The sequence below is a fragment of the Camelus ferus genome, chromosome 32 (genome assembly GCF_009834535.1).
Source record: "Camelus ferus isolate YT-003-E chromosome 32, BCGSAC_Cfer_1.0, whole genome shotgun sequence".
Taxonomy (NCBI): Eukaryota; Metazoa; Chordata; class Mammalia; order Artiodactyla; family Camelidae; genus Camelus; species Camelus ferus.
In genome coordinates, this window is record NC_045727.1 from 3,421,093 (window position 1) to 3,433,499 (window position 12,407).

General features: G+C 36.5%; 1 protein-coding gene across 1 annotated transcript in view; it reads right to left on the reverse strand.

The window, feature by feature from the left end:
• PPTC7 (protein phosphatase targeting COQ7) overlaps positions 1-12,407 on the reverse strand; it is a 35,025-nt gene that overhangs the window by 15,843 nt on the left and 6,775 nt on the right. The window lies entirely within an intron of this gene.

The following is a 12,407-nucleotide window of genomic DNA, read 5'->3' on the forward strand; positions in this document are numbered from 1 at the left end:
ATTTTTACAGGTCTATAGAGCTGTTGATGAGTTCACAGTCTATGTAAGACTCCTTATCAAGGAGTGTAAGACTCTCAAGTCTGTGTAAGACTTCCTCTTAGCAAGAGCAAACTAGAGCTCAAGAAAGCCAATAAGACATCAAAGTCAACATCATACCATCTCCTATCCAACTCCTTGCAACACCAAGCTAGTTGTTCAACATTAAAATCAATTTCTGTCTACTATATTCAAACAAACAGAGAACTAAAATGTCAGATATATACATTATTCAGGCTTTAAATGACCATAAATGAACATTTCAAGTATCTACAAGAAATATTAACAGTAGTTGTTTTGGAAATAAGGAACTGAAAGTGATCAGTGAAAAAATGACACAGTTTAGCTTTTTACTTCCTACTGTTCTATATTAAATTCTATTTTTATAATGAACATCTATTATTTTATTAAAAATATTAATTAGGGATTTTATCATTTTTTTAATAGGAACATTCTGTTCTCTATTTCCTCTTTCTGGTTCTCGAATTATTTCTCTTTTTTTTTTTTGCAGGGGGGAGGTAATTAGGTTTATTTATTTATTTATGTTTAGAGAAGGTACTGTGGATTGAACCCAGGACCTTGTGCACACTAAACATGCACTCTACCACTTGAGCTATATATCCTCCCCTGCAAGGGATTTTTATAATTTTTAAGGCTTTCTTAGCATGAAGCACCCTTGCCACATACACATTTATACTTTTTTTCTTCCAGCTTTATTGAGATACAATGGACATACAATAGTGTAAAAGTTTAAAGTATACAGCATAGTGATTTGACTTACATACATCATAAACTGATAATCTCAATAAATTTAGTGAACATCATCATCTCATATAAATACAAAATTAAAAAAATAAAAAAAAACTTTCCTGGTGATGAGAACTCAGGACTTGTTCTCTTAATAATTTTCATATCTAACATACAGTGGTGTTAATTATATTTATTGTGTTATACATTACATCCCTGGTACTTATTTATCTTACAACTGGGAGGTTTGTACCTTTTGACTGCTTTCATCCAATTCCTCCTTCCCCCGCCTCTGGTAACCACAAATTTGACCTCTTTTTCTATGAGTTTGTTTTTGAAGTATAATTGACCTATATTTACATTTTTTGTACTTTCACACACGTTTTAAAGAACATATATAATGCAAAAGCAGGAGAGTAGCTATATATGCAGCCCTGAAAAACTGGCTTAACATGAAATGGACACATGAAACTATTTTTCTGGTGACGGTATTCATCAAACAGAAGTGGATACATCCTGAAAAAAATAAGACTAAACAGAACTGGAAGACAGTAAAGAAGGTGACAACTTATCACTAATGGGGCAGCAAACTTTCCGACCTTTTGTGACCAACCAACAGGCAAAATTTCACTTTAGGACAATTTCAAATTAGCTGATTAGATAATATGACATCTGAGATTTGTTTCAAAATAGGGGGGAGAGGTGATGGAAGAGTAGATGAAACAAAGCTGGCCATGAATGAATAACTGAAGTTGAATAAGAGGTACATACACTCATCCCTCTGCTTTGATATACTTGAAATTTTCTAGTATATAAAGTTTAAATAGTAATAATGATAAGAAAAAGAAAAAAGATCCTTCTGCCTGCTGTGCGGAGAGCAAGAGCAGAAAAGGGAATCAGTCAAGAATCTAACTCAGCAGCTCAGCTGTGAAATGGTGGCAGTGCAGGGATACGGGATCCAGTGAAACAAAAGGACTTACAGGTAAGACTGGAAGGGGGGCAGTGAGAGTGGGGAAAAAAGAAACATCAGGGATGACTGAGGTCTACCCTACCAGGAAGAAGTACTACCTCTTTCTGTGTTTTTCAAGCAGCTGTGAGGATATCTAGAAATTCTTAAGAAAATTTAAGATAGTTTAATAGTAAATTCTTTTGAGGAATTCTTACTTCACCAGGGGTTAAGATTTTACCACAATATAAAATGCAACAACTTGTGTTACAACATAGACTGCAATTATAATCTGATGAATCATTCATTCTTTCAAACTACTGCTTGCTCGAAGAAAATAATTTCTTCTTAACCAATCTCTGACGTAAGAGCCACAATTAACTTTAAATACAAACTAGTTTCATCTGCAAATGCCCTTCAGAAGAAAACCATTAAAACCTGAGATAATGTTGAGAGTTGATCCTGACACTCACTAAATCATCTGTCAGCGGGTTATACAATCTGACCTGGCATACCCCTTCAACATTAATCAGATTTCTCCCAGAATAGAGTGCAACCTTTCAGGCACCTGTTTGCTTTAATATGGGAAAAAAAAACAAAAACCAAACAACAGGCTCCATAGGCCAAATCTCTCTAGGGGAAAAGAGATTAAAAAGCATATAAACTTTTCAATAAAGCTGTGGAAAAGTCTTGATATATATACATAATTTAGTTACAAAGAACAAGTTACATAACAGGAAGAATTGTATCTGGAATTAGAACCAGGCTAAAACGAGAACAACCTACATTTGAAACCCAGTTTAATTCATATTAGGCAGTTATTTCTATAGGAAATGAATATTTTCCTCTCTTGCATAAGAAAAAGCTTCAATCCACAAAGAGAGAGAACACTTTTTAAACCGTGGAATTGATCCAGATATAAAGGGAAATTTCATTCAGAGGTAAAGAAAACAACTGTTGAAGGAGTGCTGCTTCAGATCTTGAAGATATCAAACAACAAAGGATAATATACCTAAAGAGCAGATGGAGGGAGGCTGCAGTGAACACTAGGGAAATAAGAGGGCTGAGGGAGACACATCCTGCCCCTGAGAAGCTCACCTTCTGGTGCGCAGTTAAATACTCACATGAGAACTAGGCAAACAGCTCCCACAAATGCTGCTACAGAAGGGTCAAGAGCAAGTGGTTAATGCTTATGCGGCACTGAGAGAATGGAGCAAGCCTTTACTCAGGAAGTGGCATTCAGATCTGGCCCTGGAAGGTAAGTCAGATTTCCACATGCAGGGAAGAGTAATTAAAGGAAAAGAATGGCAGACAATGAGGTACGACTGGAGCTTGGGTGAGTGGGGAGAAGCTGACATGTGCAGGGCAGGAGCTGAAGTTGTAGAGGGCCCAAAACTGCAGTCCAGGAACTCAAAGCTTTATGCTATAGACCTGCACTGTCCAAAATGGGAGCCACTAGCCACATGTGAACTAGTCAGTATGATATGTGGCTAATTTGGATTGAGATGTCCTGTTAAATGTAAAATACATTCTGGATTCCAAAAACGTAGTACCAAAAAACTGTAAAATTTTTTCATGCTGGTTTCATGCTGAATGTCCTGAAATAGTTCAGATATATTGGGTTAAATAAATATATTAATTGAAATTAACATCTGTTTCATTTTAATTCTTTTAATGTGGCTACTAGAGAATTTAAGATTACACACATAGTTTACAGTATCTTTCTAATGAAGAGAACTACTATCTATACACAATAAAAAGTCAACAAGTTTTCTAGGTGGAAGTGATAATCCAATCTATATTTAAAAAAAATAATCCTGATAGCAGTGGAGAGAACAGGTTGAGAGAGGTAAGAGGTCAGACATCAGCTGCAAGATTTTAGGTTAGAAGTAATGAGAAAAGTAGAACAGACAATAACTGGAAATGCATAGGACATAAAGACACCTGGGTTCTTTATCAATACGTATTATACCAATAGGTTTCAAATTTCAGGACTGAGTATTGATTAGATGATTCCCTAGTTAAGGGGGTGGAAATGCCTTTAGAAGATACTAAATTCTGTCTCAGGGATGCTGAGTTTCAGGCGCCAGCAGGGCATTTTTGTGGAAATGTTCTGTATAAAGTCAAGAACTATGAGACTACAGCTGGGAAGGCAATCAGGGCCAGATCTTTGACAAAGATCTGGAACTGACACCAAGGGGTAGACTGGATACTCAGGGAGAAGAGAGCAAAAACTTAAGAAGTTAAGGGGAAGGAAAAAAAAAAAGTTAAGGGGGATCTTATCTTAGGAATGAGAATTCCTGGCCAAGTAGCTCATTTGTGAATTGCACCTTACTCTAGGCATCACACTGCAAACATAAGTATGATAACTGATTTAAGTTTAAGGAACAGCTAAGTAATCCAGTTTGTTAAGAATGAAATTTCTTTAAAGGAGAAGCTGAAACGGTAGACTGAACTGGAAAGGCTTTGAATGCAAAGATAAAGAGTTTGCACCGAATACAGAAGCTATTTCCTTGAACTCACTGTAATCATCTTATGTCTCCATTAATAACATTCTGTCAGCGCATGTCTAGCTTAAGTGTTTCCTTTGACCCAAAATCCAATTAAAACCATTATTAGATTAAGATAACGGTTACATATCTGAAATAGCTGTGCAAAAAGGCTAAGGTACAGAAAATTCCTTTAGTTGTACCATTTACAACTAGAAATGTCAAGTTTTATAAAGTCGGAAACAGCCACTAGAAAATATTTATATTTATGATTTGTATATAATATTTTGCTAAGTTTTCCATTGACTGCTTTTTAAAGTGAAGAGTTAAGACATAAGGAGAAAGTAATTCTGGTGTCTCCCATTTATTTTAGTTTGTTCTTTTAATTGAAGCATAGTTGATTTACAATGTTGTGTTAATTTCTGATATACAGCATAGTGATTCAGTTATACATACACATATATATTCTTTTTCATATTCTTTATCATCTCATTTAAATGTCTTTTCATAAGAAAATTCTTAAATAGCCAATTTCAATTATTCTAATGAACACATTTTTGTCTTTGCCTTAGTTAGAACCATATAAAAACAAAACTTTGCTGTACCTGAATAAATCATCTGGCTTTTTATTAAACTCAGAATTTTAGTTAATAGCTTTATTCTAAGCCAAAAATTCAAGAGAAAAAAGGGCTTGGTAAGTAAGCTGAAATTATGGAAGCTTAAAAATCCTCTTTCCAATTAATCATATGGCCACCTAATTGTGTAGTTGCAAAAGGTTCACCTTGAAAAAGATTTTGAACTAAGACAACATTGGCCTGAGTCTCTCCAGCACAGTCCATTATCAGCCATCAGCAGGAGGCTGTGGTTCTTCTTAAATTCTTCCTGCTATACTCATCTTCAAACTGACATGCAATCAGTTACAAAATATTTTCCGGAAGAAAGTAATGGCCCCCAAAATAAATCCTAATTTCAAAAAAAAAAAAAAAAAAAATTTCTTTTGTTTTTTTCCCCCTTAACAGAGGCACTGGGAATTGGACCCAGGACCTCATGTACACCAAGCACATGCCCTACCACTGAGCTATAACCCCCACCCTCTAAATTTTAATTTTAATATAAGTAGTAGTGAAGAAAAATTAGTAATTTGATTTTGCCCAAAAACAGCTCTGGCAGAATTTCAAATACTAAGTAGTACTCAAAGGTAATAGAGCTTTATCCCTTGCATCTTTGATGATCTCAAGGCATTTTACACTGAGCCTCACACTCTCTAATGAAGCAAGATGGTTCTACAGGGATTGTTTTTCCATCAGTGAAACATCTCCTATCTACTAGGATGGGTACTTGATAGTCAACTGAAACTCCAGAGGAGAAATTGAGTAAGAATCTGGCTGGATCACAAGAGTTGAATAATAAGAGTAGCAGGAGACCCTCAGTACTCAAGGGATAAGGAAGGATATCTGGTTTTACACTTTCTGCAGCAAGTGTTCCATCTAATGAGGCTCTGATTAGGCAGTATCCACTGCAGTGCTACAGCTGGCTTCTTTTCAAATGCCAAGGCTCTTCTTCAAATACTATAATCTAGTGTTCTCAGAGCCAAACTTACTTGTCTAGAGGCATCACAACATGAAGCATTATAACCAGAGAAAAATGAGATCAGAGTATAAACTCAATTTCTATCAAACGGAACAGATCACACTTGTATCAACAACTCTGAAGCCTCAACTGTTTGGGTATTAAGAACACTCCCCTGTGATTCAAGACTGTGAAACGTATCTGCAAATAATTATCCCAAAGGGAACAAAAAGGAAGATTACTGGAAAAATGTATTCAAAAGTCGATTTATTCAGAAAAATACAATTTACTTTGACTAACACTCCTTTCAGTTCTCTAGAGGTGAAATTACATAGATATGATGTTCTTCCTACTTTAACAAGCAACTGATATATTCCCTTTGAGAGAAGTTTCCCCAAAGCAACCACTCTGCTTTAATCATAATGAAACCTGCGTCTTCTGATTCTCCAGAGACCAAGTCTATGTCAAGAACTCAAGATCTCTAAGCAGATCAGCTAACTCAAAGCTGAGACAATAAAGCTGAAAGGATGGAAGGAAGAAAGGTTCAACCCTGTGATAAAATGCATGAAAAGGTAATCTATAAGCAAAACTCAAATTCTGCTAAGGAAATGGTACTATCCAGGACAGTTAACGAAACTCATATATGGACTCAAAACAGGAATAAACAGTCTATTTTAAATGTTTTAGAATTCCAACCAAAATAGCTCTTCCTTTCTAGCTTAGTAAACATGAAATTACTTAATAATTAATCAAATTAAAATGCACACACACAAACACTTACACCTACTGTCCAGTATACTTCATTAACTAGTGACGGTAACTTCCAGACTATCCTGGGCAGCAAAAAAGAGGATTAGGAAATGACAGTGTGAAGGCAAAGAAACTCAAAGCCAACCTTTTTAAAAGAAAAATGTTCTTCCTCTCACTTTAGCTCTTCCATTTAAATACCAAATACTTAAAGAGGAATGAGGTATTTTGGCTTAACTGCAGCTAGGGACCTTGGGTGTCATTAAAGTTGAAGGTGAAGTTGCAGAGAAAGGTCACTTCACTCCTTTCTGAGCAGTAACTGTATCTTCCTCAAATGTTAAATGCTGTTAGCAACGCCTTCTGGACAGGAGGAAGCAGCAAATCATGGGGGGTGGTCACACTTATTATCAATTATGAACAGTAGAGGCAGGGCCCTTTCTGTGTTACAGAATTAAGGGCTTCTATTAAAGCTGAGGTTTCTATAGTTTCCAGATATTAGGTAGTGTTATACAATGCCTAATAATTTAACGTTTAAGTAAGAAAGTAACAGCAATTAAAGCCCAGTTATCTGATGTGCACCTACTTATACCAGCCCTTTAGGCTAAGAGAGTATTTTTCCTTCCTAAGATTGTATCTAGAATTCTGGTCTTAAAGGTTAACCTAATATTTATAACAATTAAGTCATATATCCCTGACCTAACCCCAAAGAGAATAGTATTTACCCCCTGCTTTCTTCACCCCTCTATAAAAATAAGAGCTGGCCTTTACTAAAATACCACCCTCTGGGAGAGGTTGAGTCACATGCTGCCCTGGCACAAGAGCTCCCTTTTTTTTTTTTTAAGTGACAACATAATTCTTTTGAATAAGCCTGACAAGTGGAGAGCTGTCCCTTAATTTCTGAACACTAATTATGTTTTCCCTACATGCTGTTCAATTAAGTAATGATCTTTGGCAGGGGGGAGGGTAGGACAAATAATTTTTTTTCTTCTTTTTATTTTCCACGCTTTTCCCATTTTTTCAGTAATGAGTACAAGTTACCTTTATGGGAGAGATGACAAAAAAACTATATAAATCCAGTTAGAACTATATTTTAGGCTTACATTCAGTATTAAAGTTATTCAACACATTTTACTGAACACTTCCTATAGTGAGGCATTATGGTAAAAGGGAATCAAAAGAGATTTACATATAATAAAAGATCTCCTGCCCACGGGAACTTAAAATCAAGTGGTTGTGACTGGGGGGGGTGGGTTGGAGAGGCTGTAATAAAACAAAACAATATGCACCACTAAAAGCAAGGAAGATCAGATTTCATCTAGCTGAAGGAATCTGAAAGTTACTGGAATCAGAAAAGTATTCATGGAGAAGTGTCTGATATAAGCCTTGATGAATATATGAGTTGTTGGGGAGGAGGTTGAGGAGAGAGGCATTTGGGGCAGATTTTGACTAATACAGATAAAGTACAAGTAATAAAGGAGAGGTTTCAGCTCCAAGAGGAGAGAAACCTCACCTCCGGCTAAATGACTATCACTCTCCTGCCAGGAACCACTCACAAGCAATCAGCCCAAATAATGCACTGCAGGAGTTAAGGTATTTAGGAGGTCCCCCGGAAGGAAAGGACTGGCCTGAGGTCGCCAAAGTTCCTGTCACCCACTGGACTAGTTCAACAAGGCTCCCTGAGGCCTTTATTTGCTTTAATTAGGGGGCTTTGCTCAACTATTAAACTAGGAATAGTTCTAAGTAGTACACAGACTCAGCAAAGATCACCTTAGTAAAACAAAGTTCTAAGAGATCACTTCTGACTTAAAAGGCAGCATACCCACAATGGGCAAGGGCACAGGCTTCAGAGTCAGATCTGGGTTCAAATTCCAGCTCCAGGACTAGGAAGGGTGCCTTGGGTAGCTCTCTGAGCCTCAGTACCTTCACCTGTGAATGGAAATAAAATTATGAACATCACAGGGCTGGTGTGAGGAACAGAGATAATGGTGTTAAATTGTGCCTGTCACAGTGCTCAGCTCATAGCTGACATGCAATAAATGAAGATTATGCCTCTCTTTAAAAAAGACCAAATAACAGTATACAGATTGGTCTACCCTGTGGCAATCAGAAAAAAGGAGTCTTCGATTAGCGTAGGCTGCAAGCTCTACAAATATGTTCTGTGGTCACAATCAAAAGACAATGCCCACCCACAAGTAATGTTTAAAAGATGAGTGGTCCATTCAACTTTTCTGGTCACACATCTACCACCATTCAATATTCCATTAAACATTTAGCAGCAACATTTTCAATTACTAAGGAACAAATCTATATTTGTCTCCAAAAAATACACAAGGCAAAAAAAAAAAAAAAAAAAGATTCACCTGCACCTTGAAGAAATCAGTTTTCTTTTTCTAGAAGTGATTCTGAAAGTAACCTTATTTGACAAGTATCTCTTAAGGGCTTGCTTCCCTACTATGTGCAGCATTCAGACTTAGAAAAATCTCATTTTAAATGGAAAATCTTTAACAACTACTAACATAAATGTTAGTGGGTCTAACCATTTCCTTGGGTCACTACAATAATTACAGTGCCTCTATCATGACTTTCCTGTCTCCTTTCTCCCTCTCCATACTGTGACCCCCTTCAGGGATGTCTTTCACACTGGTAAACATCTTTCATCCCCAAGTGCTGGCCTGGTTTCTGGCACAACAGTTCTCAATTCTTGCTGCACACTGAGGTTACCTGTGGAACCCAAGCCCCACCTCCTGAGTCAGTATGCCCAGGATAGGCCTGGGCCTTCTAGCAAAGTACTTAAAAATAAAACAAAACAAAAAACTAAAACCAAACCCACAAATTGTACAGGTGATTCTAATGAGACTCACTGCAGGAGCATTCAACAAAGGCCAAGTGAATGTAAGTGTACCATGAGCCAGGTGATTCTGTCTGTGAAATGCCTCTTGTAGCATGCAATTCCATTTTTAATTCCCAGATGTGATTCTTCTCTTGCATTTCCTAACCCGATCAATGGCAGCCCAACCTATCCATACTTCCAGGCCAGAAAACTTAAAGAAGCTTCCAGATGCAAAACCTCAAAATCCTTCTGAATTTTGAATACATTTTGAGTTTTGTACCATCTAAATGTGCTGCCTCTTCAGAAATAACCAGACTAAACCCAAAACAACAAAAGCAAAAACATCTATGGTTTCCTACCACAAAACAAAACACCCAACATGGCAACTGTGACCTTCAACAATTTGGTCTTAACCTGTTTTCTAACAAATTCTCAACTGCCCTCCCATCCACCCTGCCAGCCCAAACTACTCTAGCCACAAAACAGCATAGTTCAGGGAGTCTCCTTCTGTGCCTCTGCTGATCCTTCCATCTGCGAGCCTTGCCGATCTTCTCCTCACTTGCCTCAATTTACTGAAAAACCCATCTCTCGAGGCCTGAATCCAAGCTTCCACAACATCTAATCTCTGAATATTCTTTTTTATTGTTCCGGTTCATGTGTGTACCTTCTCCGTCAGACTAGGAAGCTTCAAGGCTAAAGTCTATTTTGTTCTTGGTCTTCTCCACAGCACCTGTCAAGGACTAACAGAACAATGAGTAAATGAATATAGCTGGCAGTACTGATAAGTGAGAATCCCAGCACTCTGGTACACCAACTTTCATCTGAGAACTCCAAAAAGAGAATGAGCCCATATGTCATCCTAGACTTGCACAAGGTGTTGTGCCCCGGGTGGGAGCTGGCTAAAAGATGCTCCTCTCAGACTGTTAAAAGGCCAGGTGGAAAGAGCTTTAAAAAGGAATCTTGGAGAAGACACAGCTCCCAGCTTTCTTTGCCACTAACTGACTGTAGGACACTGGCCAAATCACATCTCTAAACTTTAGTTTGTCATCTGTGAAATAAAGGGTAGGAGGACAAATCTCTTGAGAGTTCCTTTTTCTAAGATCTAAGATTCTGGGATTCTAAGTCACACTGCAAGAAAAGGGAGACTGTTTTAGAAACTCTATAAAAGTTAACAGATACAGCTATACTTTATTTTTCACGTACGATATTACATTCACTGCTTGAACTAGTTTTGAAGCAAAGGCTCCATTTCAGGCTTCTCAATTTATCCTTTCCCCTCATTATCCTGCCACATATATGTTTTCAGAGAAGTTTCAATAATGATTCAGGGTAAAAACACTGGCCTATGTCCTTTTACTTTAGTCTTAACCATCTGACTAGAATGTTGGAGAAGTTTTTTTCTCTTGTAAGCCACTAATAAATAGGCAAGCCAATTATTTTTCAATTTGAAATTCTGATAAAAGAATAAAAGATAGTTATAGATTAATTGGCTTCACTGAATTTAGATGATCTGTAAATAAATATGTGTAGAATGTATTCGCAAAGCACACTAACCTTGTTATCCAAAGACCATTGATTGTTCGTGAATTCAGCATACATGAACAAGAAAAACAATAAGATCAACGTTATCAATCAAGAATCAAGAGAAGTGGATTTTTAAAAACAGTGCATGAGTAAGACATCTCTGTTTAGACTTTCTCATTTCATGGAAACACTGATGACCATATTACCAAATAGTGTTCAACCTAAAGGCAACGAACAGTTTTCTAGCTCTCATGTAAATAGCTCAAATCTATTTTCTTACCCAAAACTGCTATCCAAACATTGATATGAAAACAAAAGCATTTTGCTTGCTTCATTCAGCACAACTAAACTTTTGCATCTACCTCAAATGACAGTACAGAATAATTTTGATAAGTCAAAAAAAAAAACCTGCTGGATGATGGCATCCTTGAAAGATCAAACTGCACAGTCATACTTAGACAAAAAGAAAAAAGTTCCCTCTTCAACATAGTCTGATAATGAATAAAAGAAAAATTAGTGCAAAAATGTGTTGGAACTGACTTGAGTCAAAACAGTACTGAGTCCCTCAACAGAAAGCACTCTTTGTAGCAAGTCAGTTTTGTAGTCTCTGGCAAAGTTTTTTGCAGTCATTTTGTAGTCCTTGGGATTCATACCAACAATTCAATCGATTCTAGAACTATTCACCAGCTACAAACTTATTCACCTCAAAAACAACTGTTCAAGAACCTCATAAATATATAAACTGTTAAGTGGTTGTTATTGATGAGAGCAATTTCACAACAAATGGAAAAGCACAAATCAGTATAACTTTTCTGGAAGGACCTATGCTAATATTTAAATCAGACTCTTTCAAAAAGTTCACATTCTTTGACTCAGGAACTCCTTTTCAACGAATTTATACTAAGGAAATACTCAGATATAGAGATATTTAAGTGTTACTTGCAAAAGAAAATTGGAAATTAAATAACTAAAAGTAGAGGACTCCATGGACTATACACACAGTAAAACATGACAGTTATGCTTATTAGTATGGAAACATGCTCAATTTACATTACATAACAATAACATTACAGAGCAGAATACACATTAACCCAATTTTATTTAATAATATGAATATACAATTGTATATACACAAAGGCTGGAGGAAACCACACTGAGAAGCTGAGTATGAGTTACAGGTATTTAATATTGTGCTTTTCTGAACATGTGTTACTTTTATAAGCACAAAACAAAACCATTTATTTAAAAGCACTAGATGCACAAGCAGAAAACTTAGGTTCAAGTCTCAGTTTTGATACTAGCTGGACTGACTTCACAGATGAGTCAACTTTATAGATGAGGAAACAGATGCAGATTAAGGGGAGATAAGAGCAGCTATTTCATGGTTAAAAGATTCAATAAGGTACAACATAAAAATACGTAGTAAAATATAAAAAGCTCTATTTAAACCACTGGTAAGACGAGTCATATTTTGTGTCAGATATTGAATAAATGCTTAGGAGAAAACAGAGTGAAGTAT